Below are 18,187 nucleotides of genomic sequence, written 5' to 3'. Positions count from 1 at the left end.
GTCTGGTTCTGTAATGCTTGCGGGAGCAACAACTCAACGCGAAGCTGGAGAAATGCGTCTTCTTCCGGACTTCCATAGAATTCCTCGGGCATATCATCTCGCCCGAGGGCATAGCCATGGACCCATGTAAAGTAGAAGCTTTGTGTAGCTGGGAAGCCCCTCGTCAGGTAAAGGATGTTCAGCGCCTGCTGGGCTTCGCCAACTACTACCGGACCTTCATCCCGGGCTTCGCCACACTGACGGCTCCACTTACCCAGCTCCTCAGGAAGAAGGTTGCGTTCCGGTGGGGTCCCCCGCAGCAAGAAGCATTCACAGCCCTCAAGAAAGCCTTCGTCACGGAACCAGTCCTGAGGCATCCCGACCCGCTCCGGCCTTTTGTGGTGGAAACGGACGCGTCCAATGTGGCTCTGGGAGCGGTGCTGCTACAGGCTCCGACGAATGGCGGCACACTTTTTCCCTGCGCTTACTACTCCCGGAAACTCAATCCTTCCGAGCGCAACTACACTATCTGGGAAAAAGAGTTGCTGGTTATCAAGGCTGCATTCGAGGCTTGGCGACACCCTCTGGAGGGGGCCCGACATCAGGTGGAGGTCCGAACGGACCATCGGAATCTCGAGCACCTCACCACAGCTCGGAAGTTGAACCAGCGGCAGATCCGGTGGTCATTGTTTTTTGCCTGGTTCAACTTCCGCGTGACCTACATTCCCAGCGGTCACAACCGGAGGGCGGATGCCCTGTCCCGCAAGCCTTGGCCGCAGCACAGGAGCCAGTGGACTTGCGGGCCCAGGTGCGAGAGGCGCAGCGCCAGGACGCCTGGTCGCAGCAAAGGAGAGCGGAGGTGGGCCCCGCGTCTCCTTGGACCTTGGAGGAGGACTTACTCAAGTTTCGGGGGCGATTATATGTGCCCACAGGACCACTCCGAGCCCTCGTCATGACCCAGTGTCACGACAACCCTGCAGCAGGACATTTTGGGTTCTTCAAGACCCTCCACCTGGTGACACGGACCTTTTGGTGGCCCCGAGTGCGGCATGATATACATGCCTACGTGACATTCTGCGTACCATGCCAGCAAGCCAGCCCTTGGCTCCTCCAGCCCTTGCCGACACCCGACAGACCCTGGGGGGCGATCTCTATGGACTTCCTGACAGACCTGCCGCCGTCCTCTGGGTTCACCACGGTGCTGGTGGTGGTGGACATGCTCACCAAGATGGCACACTTCATTCCATGCCGCGGACTGCCCACAGCCGCAAAACGCCCGCCTTTCTGCAGCACATCTTCCGCCTCCATGGTCTACGGACAGGGTGGTTTCGGACCGCTGAGTTCAGTTCACAGCCCGCTTCTGGAAGAGCCTGATGGCGCGTTGGAGGTGCAGGTGTGTCTGTCGTCATCGCACCATCCGGAGACCGGCGGGGTACAGAGAAGGTCATCGGTATACTGGAACAGTATCTCCGTTGCTTCATCAACCAGCAACAGGACAACTGGGCCGACTACCTGTCCCTGGCGGAGTTTGCTTTTAACAACTCTCAGCACACCTCTACTCAGATGACCCGTTCTTTGCCAATGTGGGGTACCATCCATGCTCTTCCTCTGGCACCACGGACTCTCCTGTTCCCGAACGCAGACCTTCTTGACGGAATTGCATGCAGTCCAACAGTTGGTACGTCAGCAGCTGAATCGGGCAAAGGAGGACTACAAGCGGTCCGCCGATCGCTCCCGACGGCAACGCCCCGCTGGCAGTTGGAGACCGGTGTGGCTCTCCACCAAACACCTCCGTCCGACCGCCCGGTAAAGAAGTTGGACCACCGATTCATCGGCCCGTTCCCTGTCGAGGCAGTCATCAACCCGGTAGCCTACCGACTGACCCTGCCACGATCCATGCGGATCCACCCCGTTTTTCACCGGTCCCTTCTAGTTCCTGAGGCCACACCGAGTCCCCTTCGGTGCCCAACAGCACCCGTCACTGTCGCCGAGGACGGATCAGAGGAATACGAAGTCCACAGCGTACGAGACTCCCGCTGGCTGAAGGGTCGTTTCCAATATTTGACCGCGTGGAAGGGATATGGGACTGATTTCTCCTGGGTAGATGCCTCCGACGTTCATGCCCCTGACTTGGTGCAGGCCTTCCATGAGCAGAACCCAGCCCAACCGCATCCCGATCGTCCGCCCCGGGGGAAGGGCCCTGCGGTGAGGGATAGTGTTGTGACCCAGGTTCCTGGACCCGGACTCCTGGACTTGGATGATTCAGAAAGTGAGGGAGAAGACCTGGCCAGCCCTGCTTCTCTTGAGCCCTTTCCCTCCCTGGCACCCACTCAAAGGGAGGAGGAGGGGCCGGCAAAGCCTGATTCCATGGAGCCTCCTTCTGATTTGGCAACGCCCCAAGAACAGTTTTGGAGTGATGCAAGGTTACGTAGGCGTGATCGGCGTGCGCAGCAGCGGAAGAGTTGGGACAAAGCCAAGTCATAATTGTCATGCAGTGACATCTGCAGAGACTATAAATAGGAGGCGGGACTTCTGGGACAAAACCAGTTTTGTCTTGGACAAAGTAATGAATTTGGGCGGGCAATCTGTATCAATGGAGGGAAGAATATATTCGTGAGTAATTCTGGCCTTATCTGTAATTTCCTTGTTATCTCCAGAAACTTGGCAGGCCCGTGGGTAGACGTAGCCAGGACATTTATATATATGTAAATAAATCAGAAAAGGAGGCCTCTGACTGACTCTTTGCTGGGAGTATTGGGGGAAGGGAAACAGAACAGGACTCTTGGCGGGGGACCGTCCAACACCGGTTGCATTATCACTCAGGCTGACCCATTGGACTATTTTCCTGACAGCATATTCGTACAAACTGTCTCACCGACCGGGCAAGGACTTGGGACATGCGGACGCTTTAAGTAGATGCCCATTGCCAGAGACTATTGAAGACCCGACCCCAGGGACGCCCGTCTTGTTAATTGACTTTTTGGACTCTGGCCCAGTGACATCTACGGAAGTGACTAGGGCATCTTACAAAGACATTGTCGTAAGAACTGTGATCAGTTGGATGCAGAGGGGATGGCCCGCTGCACCGGGGGATCGGTTCAAAGACTTTACAAAAAAGCGTTCGGAACTGTTGGTACAAGGGGGTTGTCTGTTATGGGGGGATAGAGTGGTTATTCCGGAGAAATTACGAGGGCATGTGTTGAAACTATTGCATGTGGGCCACCCGGGGATTGTGAGGATGAAAAGCCTAGCGAGAAGTTATGTGTGGTGGCCACAAATGGATAAAGACATTAGCGACCGGGTAGGGAAATGCCAAGCATGTCAAGAATCAAGGCCACTACCCCCAACAGCCCCCATAAGGGATTGGGAAAAACCCCAGGGTCCTTGGTCCAGGATCCACATAGATTTTGCCGGGCTGTTCCATGGGCAAACCTTCCTAATTGTGGTAGATGCCTACTCGAAGTGGTTAGAAATTTTACTCATTGAAACCACAACAGCGGAAGCTGTAATCACAGTCTTGAGGCATCTATTTGTGACACACGGGTTGCCCGACACTCTAGTGTCTGATAACGGCCCACAGTTCACGGCCACCCAGTTTGAGGGGTACTTGGCAGAAGAGGGCATCCGACATGTCCTCTCGGCACCTTTCCACCCGGCGACGAACGGACTTGCAGAACGTTTCGTACGCAGTGCCAAGGAAGCGCTATCTAGAATTAGCGCAGGAGATTGGCAATCCAAAATTGATACCTTCCTGGCAGTCCAACATAGAACCCCCTGTGTGACCACCGGCCGCAGCCCAGCGGAGTTATTAATGGGTAGAAGACTCCGGTGCTCCCTAGATCGGTTAAACCCAACTTACTCCCCTGATGGGTACCAAAGCATAAAGGGAAGAACCAGAACAATGACAACAGGTAACCCAGTATGGGTACACAACTATAGTGAGGGCCCAGCGTGGCTAAAGGGAACAATTGTAGGAGTGACGGGCCCAAAGTCATACATAGTGGACATGGGGGACGGCCGAGTATGGAGACGCCACATAGAACAATTACAAAAAAGAATACAAAACAATCCAGAAACCAAACAGCCAGACCCTGACTACACAATATTTGAACCAACAGCTAACTCAACCCCGAGGCGATCGGAGGACTTAGCTGAGTCTGAAGAAGTCCAGCGACGCCAACCGGCTCCTCCGGAGGACAGCAGGGACGACTCTGCCAATAATCCAGGGCCGCATGGCTCAGAGGAAGAGCTGGGAGGAACAAACAGTCCCTCCGACCAGCTCGACTCACTCCCAGGGAATGAATTGCGCAGGTCAGAAAGAGTTAGGAGACGCCCTGTCTACCTGCGTGACTACGTGGAAAAATAACATGCAAATTTATGCAAAAAACTATGTAAATATGGTAAAAGTGTTCTGGGAGGGGAGGAGTGTAATGTATTTGAATTTTAGGAGGGAAATTTGGGCGGGAAAATGCACGTTGCTGATTGGCTGATGCCTCAGCCAAAATACTATTTAAAGAGGGGTTTTTGCCTGTTGGCTTTTGCTGGGATCACAATAAACCAAAGAGCTGTTGTCACTTGTATCGTCTCCTGCCTCTTCATTGCCCGAACGTAACAATTGTGATGTGCTTTGTAACATTTAACATTTATTTAACATACACTAAAGACATACATATATACATACATACGGATAAATCAGTATTTACAGTAAGATGGTGGTGGTGGTCATGTTCATATTCAGGAAAATTAGGCATTTTATTTGACACTACTGGCAAAATCTGATTTAGCTAGAATTGCATGGTTATTGGAGTGAACCTGCTACCTATTTCACATAAATGTTCAAATTTAGAATGTTTATCCTCTGATCATTTGAAAATGAGGAAGAAATCATTCTTGGCTAACTGCTGGATCCTACTGCCCAATCACAGGAAACTCCTATATGTTGAAGCCTCTTGGCCTAAGGGCAAGTTATTTGCTCAGTGGCTTTTAAAAGATGTCAGCAAAATGACAAAAACATCACTGTTGGTTACAATTCATTTCAAAGAACCTAAAGGATTTGGGAGAAAATAGGTCACATGCACTTCATCTCACGTCACATGCTTCCTATCGAGAGGCCAATGAGGTTTTTAGACCTCTATACATTTGAACAAGATAATTTTATCCATTCACATTTTCATCTTTTCTCAATATGAAAAGAGTGACCATCTGTTTGAAACCCACATCAGTCTAAATAATTTCTAAAGCAGCTTTTCCTTTTGGAGGTAAGAAGATTGCATATACTGTTTTGATAGAATATGGTGGTTGTTGATGCCTCTCTTTAAAATAGTGAAATATGTGTCTTATTAGGGAGTATGAAAAGATGAATCCTAAATTCATCTAAAAGGTATTCTAAATATTTTTTTCAAAATTTTAATGGCAGGAAATCTAAAACAAGGTATATTTAAAAGAAAACAGAAAATATTTAATTGATATACTTAAAGTGAATAAATATCATTCTTTCTACTTGCATTTTGGCATAATGGTTTGCGTGTCCATGCATACCCACCTTTATATTCAGTTCCTTCACGCAATATTATAATAATATGGTATATTATGTTTAAATTAATGAGGGATACAATACTTTCTCAATGTTTTCATATATGATTTAAGTATAGTTAACCTTAACATAGAAAGCATATTATTATAAATTATCATTTATCAAAACTGATAAAAATAAGAAGTTAGGAAATAACATCTAAACAAATTTATAACAGAAAGCTACAATATATTGCTATATGTGGGAACTAATAGCATTTTATTTGTTCTTTAAATCTCCTTTATGGGAGAAAACATGCCAGTTAGTACTAAAGGAGGCGGAGTTGTTTTTTAAAAATTGCCTGATCAAGTCAAATTACATTTCAAAAACTACAGTTATGATATCAGTTTGATAATAGGTATTTGTTTTAATATCTCACAAGAGCTATCTGAAAAATCTGAAATGAGGGTAATATTGATTTCAATGAATACGCAAATAATTTTAGAGTAATTGTTATGTGTAGTGTGCTGAAAATTAATTTATCAAATTTCAGTTATGTATTTTCTTTGACATTTCCTTTACTTCATTAATTTTTACTCATTTTTATTGTTACACAGTTATCTTAAATGAATTTAATGTTATGTATCCTATAAAATTTAGATACGCAGCAGTTCTATTATCAGAAGAATGTTAAAAAAGATTAAAATTGGTGATAAGTTTAACTTAATTTTTACTTAAATGTTAAATATAATAGAAATTGTAACATGGGGAGATAAGTATTTTAGATAGATAGATAGATAGATAGATAGATAGATAGATAGATAGATAGATAGATAGATAGATAGATAGATTCTATATACTATCAAAATCATACTTTGATAATAGATAGATAGATATAGATATTAATTTCTTTATACTATCAAGATCATAATCTGTTTTACCAGTTAAAGCCTTAATTTAGTTAAGACAATGGATATTAAAATATCATACAACAAATTAATCTGAACCAAACGTTATAAAGAAATGCTCAAGCTGCATATGCTCATTCCCCTGTTTCAGTGAAGCATAAGAATTATAAAATACACAAAATACAATACTAATTAATCTTATTAGTTCTTATTATCTAATAACTGGAATTAGGATTTCAGCATTAAATTAATTATAAATACAAAGATTCCATTTCCCCCCAAATCAACTGTATATCTAAACTGTTTGAATATTGTTTGTTTTTGGAACAAACTATACTCTTGTGGTTCTATAAAATCAGAGAAACATGTATTAAATTCATGTGCCATACTCTGGATTCAGATTGACTGAGTTTAACTTGTCAGTATAGTTAATTCCTTATCAGTATAGGTAAAATAACTGTTTAAAGAATATGTTAAACATCTGGGTGAAATATTAGAAACAAGGCTGGGGTTTATTTGTATCAGTGCTAGTGCAGAAATAAAATGAGAGGTTTCTTGAAGTTCAAATAGAAAACAGCATCCATATTTTATTCATCTAATATTAATTTTTAATAGAATAAAATAGAGATTGAACAGAGATGGAAATAGAAACATTTCCTATTGTCAAATCTGCTGGAACACCTACAGACTAATTCACATTATAATTGCAAAGGAAAATATGAAACATTTTCATTCCTGAATGTAATTAAGTTAATGGCATTTTAGTTATTTCGCAGAAGAATCAATATCAGAATAGGGCAGATAATTATAATAAATAGTCTCAAACATTTACTATTCAAGTTTTTCAAACTCCAAATATGGTTTTTGTGAATAGCATATGGAGGCATAGAAAATATGGAAATCGTACTTATAAAACATCTCTATAAATAAACACTGGTGCACTAAGAATATGGTAGCATTGATGGAGAACTCTGGAGATTAATCTGACAGGTAGGGTGCAGACATTTCATTCCAGATTTTGGAGGTGGGTATGAAGGGTAGGATATCTTAGAAATATCTAAAGGCAATCCCTGGTGTAGATAGCATTTACACACATCTTTTAAAATATTTAAATAATAATAATAGGATAATTCATTATAATAATTTTCATTGTATGTCTTAAATTAAAACAGTGATTTAACAATCATATTCTCCCCCCTTCTCTGAATACATATGCACACATGCACCACACCCACATATGCACAAATTTGTCTTTAGACAAAGATGATTTTTCACTTCTAGGTCACGGAACCTACAAACTGTTAATAATAAGAGTCCTTATATGTTCATATGGAGTGATGTTGGGGGGTATTCTGAGAGTAGCCCTGGAGCTGGTTGTTTTAAGTTGGCTATGCTGAGGATGGCTGGGACTGACTGCCTTGTCTGGGTCCCTGGAGGATTCTTTCAGCCAGGAAGGGAATTAGGCAAATGTTCCTGAGAATAGTTCCTGCCATCCACTCTCCTGAGCTTCAGTTTCTTAGTTTTTGATTTCTTAAAAAAACAATGAAATCTCAGGATTTCCTCCCAATCACGAGATTGCTAGTAGAGTAAGTTGTTTATCCCCTCTCTCAGAAATCATCATTCTTGCCCCCTTCTTGCTGATGTAGCACTGCTGGAGCACTCCAAGCATTTCATATCCATTGATTTGTTGGTGTTTCTTCTAGTGCCCCAGCATGCAGGTCAGTATGCAGACTTCAGGTACAGGTCTGAATTGAGCAGGCAGCTTAAAGCAAAGGCATGCATTTAATAATGAAAGATGGATTCATGGCAAACATGGGTTCCCAGCAAAAAATTAAACCCCGATTCTAGCAGATCAAGTGAGTCTTTTAGCCTTGACCAGCACCATTATCAAAAAATATATTATCTAGACAGGGCTTACAGCTTGCTCTGTGCTCTAAGACACACATTTCAAATGGTTGGTGCAGGGTGAATGACAATGAAGTTTGTCCAGAAACTCACAGCAAATTTCATTTAGACACAAACCAAATTTTAATAGTAACAAATACACATACAATTATATAATCAAAGGAAATTATATTATCAGTTGACTGAATCTTCATTGTTCTTTACTTTATACATACTTAATTCAGTGAATCAATGGCACAGTGATTTTCTTCAGCCAGTTGATACATACTTTGCTTATTTTACATACATTTCTGTGTCTTATTGAAACACATATACAATCCTATACAAAAAGAAGCTCTCTGAAATGAATGGTAGCTAAGCAGAATTAATTGTGCTTTGGATAACTACTAAAAAGTAGGTTATTTTAAAACTCAAAGACTCACTAGGATTTTAATTCAGCTTGAGACTTAAGTGAAGCGTTAGGTGACACTTTTAGAGATGGCTATGAAGGTCAAATATTTAAAGGGTACATACTGATTACTGATGTCTGTTAAAATCTGGAAGGTGGACTATTTATCTAAATATTAATACAATTTAGGTGACATAAATACATACACGTGTCCCAAATTCACTTCAGTAATATAATTTAGAAAAAAAATCAGTGAAAAATCTGCCTTGTGCCATTCTCTGATATCAAAGACTTTTTTTTTTATTATTATTAAAAAAGTTTTACAACAATTAAATTTTTCCCCCTCCCCCCCTCCCTCCTAAACCCCCCTCCCCCCCCCCGGACTTCCCGGAGCAAACACAAGGTATAGTTCCTTAAACAAAACAGTCATACATTAAATTTTTTAAAATCTAACACAATTATAATCTTTCTCTCTCACATAACCTGACTTCTTCCATTAAAATCAAAAATAACATCCTTCATTCAAAAGCAATCCGAAATTTCTTAATCTGATATCTATTTTGAATATAATCAATCCAGTTCTTCCATTCATTTAAATATTTTTCTTGAGTACTGTCTTTCAAGAAGGCTGAGATTTTAGCCATCTCAGCCAAATTGGAAACTTTCAATATCCATTCTTCTATTGTGGGTAATTCTTTTTTCTTCCAATATTGTCCAATCAACAGTCGTGCTGCTGTTATTAAGTTCAAAATCAACTTAGTCTCAATCACTGTACAGTCCGTTGTTATTCCCAAAAGGAAAAATTGCGGTAGGAACTTTATCTTCTTCTTCAGAACATTCTGCATAATCCACCAGATTCTTATCCAGAAAGACTTAATTTTCTTACAAGTCCACCATACATGAAAATATGTAGCATCATCACAATTACATCTCCAACATTTCGCTTGCATATCTGGATACATACATGATAATTTCTTAGGATCTAAATGCCATCTATAAAACATCTTATAAAAATTTTCCCTTAAATTCTGCGCTTGCGTAAATTTAACATTTCTAACCCAAATTTTTTCCCATGTTTCCAACATTATTGGCTCTTGAAACAAAAGACTTTTTGTTAGTTTTATAGGTATCTTTTCTCCAAAGTTTAAAGCAACATACTTGGGTATCTTCATTTTATCCCCATAATGTGATGAGCCAGTTTGGTCAAGTGGTTAAGGCACCAGGCAAGAAAGTAGGAGGCCAGGAGTTTAAGTCCCTCCTTAGCAATGAAAACCAGCTGGGTAATTTTGGGCCAGTCATTCTCTGTCAGCCCAATCTACCTCTCATAGCATTATTGTTGTGAGAAAAATAGGAGGAGGAAGGTCTGCTGAATATGTTTGCCACTTTATTTGTAAAAAATAATGAAGATATTAAATAAAAAGAATCCTATGAGGTAGGCTGAATTGATAAGAAAACATTATAGTATGGCTGAGAGTAGACTAGCACCTGGGTCTGCCCAATCTTTGTCTAACACCACTCTGGCTATTGACAACTTTAATTTGTAGCAAGAGGAAGGAGACAGAATATGTGTGCTAGTCCTACTGGCCTCGCTTCTTATTGTAGTTCTGGAAGCTATTTCAAAATGAAAAAGAAATTTATTTAGTTTGCCTTTGAAGAAAATAATTTGAGCCAATACATGAGCAAAAACTTAGTGATCGTTCAAAAATCAAATTTCTCTGGAATTTTTGATGTACACTAATTTATCTATTAAAATGTTTAAAATATATTAGAGGCAAAAATAGTATAAAATATATAAACGAAAGCAATATAAAATAGTGCATTGTGTTAAGGAAATTATTTGGAAAAGGAGATGTGTTAGAAATAAAATATAATTATTAAAGAAATAAATTTAAAACGTTAAAAATTGCATATCAAAACATTCACTGTAATAGCACATGACATATTTCAAATCATCCAGGTCAGGTTACAATGATAATAATCTCTAGATGTTTTAAAATGTTACCTATTGACACAAATTTATGCTGTGGTCATAAGTGGCATGGATTATTAAATAGTGAGCCATATTTTGATTACTTTCACAGAGCACATGCATTCAAATGCAACATTACGTTACAAAAGATTAAATACAAAGCAAATCTGCAAATGAAATGAGGCCATTGAGATTGCTTTGCTCTTGGACTGAGAGGATTTGAGGAACAGGACTAGATCAACAGATTGAAGGTGGGGTTGATTATTCTAGCGATGCTCTGTTTAGGATTAAAGCAAGAGCCATGAAAGATTTCAGAATGAATAAGAGAGACTCCCAGATGTGATAGCCACTGATTATCACAATTATGTTCTGATAATATAAAGGTAATAGGGATTACATTACATATGAAATACAACTTGTTCAGCTGTCCTAGCAAATGGAACACTTGCTGAGGTTCATAGGAAAAATGACACTCCATTTTGCATGTAAAATTGCAGAGAAAATATGGATATTTTTAAAAAAATCCAGAACAGTAATTTGCAGCATGATCTGTGGCAGATTTTATACAAGGAATAATCACAACTACATTATCTTCACTGAGGCAAACACAATCTGGGGGAGAGGCCTGGCAAGTTGCTGCAATATTGGGAATCTGAAATGTATGGCATGACAGTGTTCAAGAGAAATTTCCATTCTGTTGGACCTCACAATAAATGATGGGCAGTTGGAGGGAGGGAATTGTAGCCCAAGGTTCTTACTGTCCTAGGCACTGAGGAGGTCATAAAAATAAAATATACTATTACATACCAACGTAATTTATTTTTAGATGTATTTGCTAGAATCCATATGTAGTCATGTGGAATCAATGGAACTTAGCCTGAATCCATTGCTATAACTATTAGAACATACGATAATCGAAGAACAGAAAAACAGTTTCTAAAGGTATTTCAGATGCCTATGGCCTTATCTGGGAGAGGGACATTCCCCTTCCCTTCTCTGTTCTTGCCTCCCCTACTCAAAATGTCTCACAGAAGTGCCATATCATTGTCTAGGTATTTCTTTTTTTTTTTTTTTTTTGTTCGAAAAGTTTTTATTAGTCAAAAAAGGTTTATACAAATACATATCAGGTATGGTAAATTTTCATTTTTCTTATCTAAAATAAGAATTTTACTCAAATTTTTTAACACATACAACAGCCATAAGGCAAGCAGGTGACACGAAGTAGCAAAGTTTGCAAATTTTAAATACGTAATAAAGAAGAGTCAAGAATAAACAGAATATCGTACAAAAGAGAATAAGGAAAACCAACACAATCCCAAATATCTTTATCACTTCCTAGTTTTGGATCTCAGAACTCTGGGTTCAGCCTGACCCAACTCCAGGGCGCAACAGCGGCAGCCGCTTCAGCCCCATGATCTATAACCTCCCTTCTTCAATTCCTGGGTCATCTGATTCCAGGAAGGCTTTGTGTTCCTCCACATAGGCCGTAGCCTCCAATTGTACTGATTTTTTCGTAATGCCCTCCCGGAAAATCATCAATCCCTCTGGCATCAGCCATCTGAAGCCCACTCCCTTCTGGTACAATTTGCTTGACAAAAAATAATATTTCTTTCTTTTTTCACGTACCTGTCTGGGAATCTGCCTCAGAATGGCTATCTCCCTGCCCCTGTAAATCAGTGCCCCACTCCTATGTTTTCTAAGAATTTCATCTCTCGTCTCTCTTCTCACAAATTTGACATGAACCTCTCTGGGAACTGCATGCGTGCGTGCATATTGAATTAACTCTATAAACTCGATCCACATCCCAATTCATGAAATCAACACTTCTCCCAAGAAATTCTCCCAACAATTTAGTCACAACATCTCTCAAGTCTTCTTGGTCCACTTCTTCCAAATTTTGAAACCTAAGGAAATAAGACATTTTATCCATCTGTAGTCCAAGCACAGCATTGCCTGTCGTCTCCTCTCTTTTCTGCACTGCCCGCATTTCACCCTCCAGACCTTCCACTTTCTGCTTGTTTTCTGCTGAGACTTGTTGAGTATCCTTTAAATCCTTTTGGATAGTCACAATTTCTTCTCTTATTTCCGTTTGGCCTCTTTGCAAATCATCCAGTTTCTTGTCCATATTGGATAACTTTTCCAGAATTCTCTCCATCTCTCCAGCAGTTGGTCTCTGACCTTTTGCCATTTCAAAAATACAAGAATCAAAATCCTCAGGCAAGCACAGTATCCTTGTAATTTCCTCCGGATCCACCAGGGGCACTCACAGGAGCAAGGAGCCCAGGGTACAGTTAGTCAACCAGGAAACCGAAGGGAAGTGATGTCATCAAAATTCTCATAGTGAAGGCGGAAGCTGGGCGCCACCACTGTTCCCCAGAAGGAGGGGGGGCCTCAAACCTTCCCTCCTAAATTTCTCCATCACCTCTTCTCTCCAGAGCTCCACAAAACCGGTAATCTTCTTATTTTAAGTTCTCCTCTCTCCAAAATAACTCGTGCTCCTTCCAACCGCAGGGGAGAAAACCCCGCACTCCGGAGCACTCCACTCACGTTTACCGATATTCCCTTCCTTCTCCTCCTCAATTCTTCTCCGTGCCCTGTTCACCACCAGGCTGCTGCAGTTATAAATCAATGCCCGGTGTCACGGGCACAGCGGCCCAGGCGACGACCAAAATAATGGCCGCGGCCTGTGGCCTCCGAACCCCGCCAAGCCTAGGACGCGCCAGCATCGGTCCCCACAGTCCTGTATGTCGGCTGGGAGACCCCTGGCGAGCCGTCCGTACGGCAGGTGTCCTTTTCGGAACACCTGGCCCCTGAGGGCCTCGGCGGCGGCCGGATTCGGGCGCTGGAGGCAGGAGAAACCTTCCAGACGTCCGTTGCCACTGGATACCGGAAGTCGTCTGATTGTCTAGGTATTTCTTGAACCCTTTCTTTAATAGTTTTTACACAGTTCCATTGTGAGTCATAATTAGCTTGGTCCAGGAACGTTGTCATGGTTGTAGCTATCTGGCATTGAAATTAGGGTCCACCAGATCTCAATTCCAAATTATGATTTCATAGTTAGGACTCATCACTACAGTAATATTATATGTAATAACTGATTTATAGTAGGGTTTATGAGGAAGAATGTTTTTTTTTCTGCTTAAAAAAATACAGTCTTCACATGCTGGTATTGAAGTAGCATTTCTAAGTACTGTAAAAACATAGAATACCTAGAGAGATTTGATCCAGGTGTATTCCTTTTAAAACAAATCACTTTGTATTCAAAATCAAGTTCCCCAATTCTGGTTGAAAGTACTGTATACAGATTAGACAAGATTCCATTATAAGACTTCAAGAACTCTTGAATTCAAAATAGATTATAGAATTTCTTTGGGTGAACCTCTGAATTCATAACACAACTTCATGAATAGATATAATTGAGATTAGTGTTATGACTCTGGGTAAGATACAAAATGAAGATGTCTTCACTTTTCTGCTCTGTAGTATCTGCTCCGAAGATCTGTGGTTAAATCTTTAGCATTATTTTATAAAGAATAAGCACAATATTAAGATGGTTACAGCTCTTGCATTATTACTATTATAACTCTTTCTGTTTTTCTAAATTTGCTGCTTTATGCTGTCTTGCAAAGGAAATACAAGGAGATGTGCATTTTTTCCATTTTTCCCTCTTTCCCTCTTTCGCCCTTTTCTAGAAATCAGGGCTGCGTGGAAACAGATCAATAGATGCTTGTCGTGCTAGTGGACAGCTTTTAGAAGTTTGCTTTAGTGGGACTCTATCTTCCTTTTGCCTTGTCCAACTTTTTGGTAATTACTTGCATAGTACTATAAATACCCCTCTTCCTAGAGCGAGAAATTGCCTCGATTTGGCCCCTTCCCCTTAACATTGGCTTGTGAGAGAAACAAAGTCCTTACAGGGCACAACAATAGCAATAATGATAATAATAATTTTAAAACAAGGAACATTAAATAGTGTAACATTGCTTATTAGTGACAGTACACTTGAGGCCATACCAACCTTTTCTCCTTTTGAGGAGCTCAAACAAAAGTATTTCTTTTACTTGAAAATCAATAAGTACAAGGAATTTACTTTTTATCTTAGTCAAATACACAAACATTAACAGGTTGGAATAAGGCATTTGGTGTTCATAAAAACATAATGTAATTCAAACTTCAGTCTCCCATAATGTGTAGTGGGTGATCAGGCACAGAATCTGTTGGGAAAGACAACTCATAATAGGGCCATAATAGCTCAGGCTGTAAGGAGCCTGTTATTAGAACACAGCAGCCTGCAATTACTGCAGGTTCAAGCCCGGCCCAAGGTTGACTCAGCCTTCCATCCTTTATAAGGTAGGTAAAATGAGGACCCAGATTGTTGGGGGGGCAATAAGTTGACTTTGTAAATATACAAATAGAATGAGACTATTGCCTTATACACTGTAAGCCGCCCTGAGTCTTTGGAGAAGGGCGGGATATAAATGTAAATAAATAAAATAAAATAAAATAAAATAAAATAAAATAAATAAATAAATAAATAGCTTGAGAGGGTACCAATAGCTTGAGAGGGTACCAATATACATAAGTGGAGTTATGTTTTTGTAGCACAAAAACGTCTGATACAAAAAGGCAAATTTCTAACTAATCCCTAAACCTACATAGAAGGCATCCTTCAATTTTAGGATATTTCTTAGCTTCTCTTTTAATTAAGACATATACCACGTTTTGTTAAAAACATGAATCAGAATAAACCTTGAATTGTAAGCTGATAAATGGGTTCAGAATGCCTGGTTCCTGGCCTGACACCTCATCTCCCTTCTATGGAAAAAAAACAAAATCTCACAGGACAGACACTGCTGACAATTGGCTCAGTAGGAAGCAATACTGCTCACACAGATACACATATTCTAATAAAATATTTTGCATTTCGATGCTGAAATTTTGCAGAAAGAGCAACATTTTTAAAACAACATTTTCTCCATTACAACAATAGCAATTTTTATTTGCAATTTAAAAAATGTATAATACAATTTTTTTTTTCAATTGCGGAGGATTACAATAGTCAATACAATAGTCTACTGAGTTTCTGCTGAAGAAACTCCCACCCATTTTATTTTCTTGCATTGGAATGAGATACAAAGTTTGAAAGAAGGCTGCCCTTTTTAAATATAAAATTCAGAATCAAACTAGATTTGATTGAGAATTCTACTTGCTTTTTTTTAGCCCTATAAAGTAATCCCTTGAGAGTGTGAATGTTCATTTGAGACCATTCTTATACATCATGTCTTAATTAAAATGCATCAGAATAAGACCCAAATCTTGAAATGACATATTCAGAATATACCTAGAGCAGATTAAAAAAAATATTTCCAACATTTTCCAACCCTTTTGAATATTTACAGTGATACAGATAAATTGAGCTCCTTCAGACAACTGGAACCAACTTGGAAAGATCTAGCCCCTCAATGCTAAATTAGAAGATTTAGAAATCTAAACTTTATCTCTCCTATTGACTGTCATAAGAAATTCCCAAGTGTTTTACAATCCTTCTTTTGCTTTTTGTCAGATTAGATGAAATTTGCAGCCCTAGAGGAGCACAGAGATAGATACCAATACCTAGATCCAACTCACTTCCATTTGGGCTAATATAGAATGAAAACAAAACAAAGAAAGCACAGTTTATGTATAGCCTGTTTCTGGGTAGCAAGATTACACCTAACATGCTGCCATGAGTTTCACTTGGTGGTGAACATATGTGGAACATTTTGAAAAGCATGAATCAAAAGTTTCCCTTATTTAAATGATAAAACTTGTGATGGTCTGAACTATTGGAAGAAATTTGAATGACTGCTTTTCCAAAATGAATATGATAATTCTTCCCTATGGTATAAGGCCAGTGATCATTATGAGCAATGATTGAAGTGCAAACTCTATTTTGCCCCCTTGTTATTTAATGGTTGTATTAATTTGCATATCAAAGTCTTATCAAATATCCTCCCTGCTGCCCAGTTTGCCTAAGAATTTGCTCCCTGAAGATTTACATGCAGATGATTTAGTACTTCATAACTTTTATTGAAATAAGGAAAGTCTTGCAAACGCTCAGTATTAAGGAAGAACTGTTCATCATCAAAAAAATGAAACATACAAATTAATAGAATATTAAATATCCATTAAATCTAGACACATAATCTATATTATGAATTTGAAATTAGAATACAGGTCATGGCATGTTGCTGTATGAAAAGGAATTTAATGTCTGATTCAAATCCCCTCATTAATATATACCGTATTTTTCGGTTTATAAGACGCACTGGAGTATAAGACGCACCTTAATTTTGCGGGAGTAAAACAAGAAAAAAAGAATTCTACCTCTGCCTACCAGCATAAAGTGGCACTGCTGTACGCTGCCTTCCTCTTCCTCTTCCTCTTCCTCCTCCTCCTCCTGCAAGCAAGAAGTGCCTCAGAGACTCGTCTGGAAAGAGGGCGTCGATTACTGAGAAGTTCTTTTCCGGAAAACTTATCAGGGTGCTCCTGCGATCTGCAGGGACTACTCGCTTTCCCCGAAGAGACCCCTCACAGCATGTCAGGGCACAGCCTGAGGAATGAGCCTCTTTGGGATGTTCTGGGGGCGGGGGAATCTGCCTGGTGGCTTCGGCGAACAAGGCGGGCCCCACTGTTCGCAGCTGCTTCCCCCTCTGGCAGCCCAGCAGGCAGCTCAGGGCAGACAATGGTCCCAATGACTTCACACCCCATGAGGAGCCACCACCACCGCCTAAGCCCTCTTCATACCTGGGAGCCCCTAAAGCAAAACATCCCTCCTTTCCAGCACTGTTGCCCTTTGGCCCGATGCAATTCACAGAGCCGCGTTTCAGGCGGCGTCCAGTTTCCCTCCAATGTGCTTTGGTGAACCAGCGAGGAAAGCATTTTCAGGTGGCAGCGCCAGCTGCACTTTTTGGATTCGGGGAGGAAAGTGCTTTGCATAGCATAGCAGGGGATGGGGATGGGGGGGTGTTGATCGATCGTTTGAAGGGGAGGGGGAAGCTGGACCCAGATAAAATCTTCTCAAAATCTCCAAAGCTTTAACCAAAAACTCTCTATTATTGACCTCACCCCATTCCTAAGAGGTCTATAAGGGGCATGCATAAGAGCACAAACGTGCCTACCGTTCCTGTCCTATTGTTTCCTTTCATTATATCCAATTAATATAGTTATCATATACTTATGCTCATATATATGCTTATATATTATATAGTTATTTCATGCTTATGGTTTTATATACTGTTGTGACAAATAAAATAAAAAAAATAAAAAAAATCTCCACTGTCAAGCGGGTCTTGGAGGACGTGGCTGACTACTTCTACAAGAGAAATGGGGGAGGACCCAGGCTGACAGGTGGGGGGGGGCACCTTCCTGGACGATGTTGGCTTTGGCTCTTTCCTTGGTGAAAGCCCTCTGCAAGGACTGCATGGTGGAGAGGTGCCGGGTATTGTGGCTGAAGAGCCAGCTTAGCGAGTACTACAAATCCGTTTGGA

General features: G+C 40.8%; 1 protein-coding gene across 6 annotated transcripts in view; it reads left to right on the top strand.

The window, feature by feature from the left end:
- The first annotated feature begins 5,116 nt into the window (after nt 1-5,116).
- Nucleotides 5,117-18,187, top strand: part of PCBP3 (poly(rC) binding protein 3) — a 71,905-nt gene continuing 58,834 nt past the window's right edge. For 5 of the 6 annotated variants that reach the window (XM_058184896.1, XM_058184875.1, XM_058184886.1 and 2 more), the window contains exon 1: nt 5,118-5,237. The gene's annotated coding sequence lies outside the window, so the exon portion shown is untranslated. Of the gene's footprint in view, nt 5,238-18,187 lie in introns of all 6 variants that reach the window. The other variant, XM_058184848.1, reaches the window with a different exon arrangement.

Source organism: Ahaetulla prasina, chromosome 1, assembly GCF_028640845.1.
Source record: "Ahaetulla prasina isolate Xishuangbanna chromosome 1, ASM2864084v1, whole genome shotgun sequence".
NCBI classification, from domain to species: domain Eukaryota; kingdom Metazoa; phylum Chordata; class Lepidosauria; order Squamata; family Colubridae; genus Ahaetulla; species Ahaetulla prasina.
The sequence above is the reverse complement of the archived record's forward strand: the minus strand, read 5'-3'. Positions and strand labels throughout refer to the sequence as shown.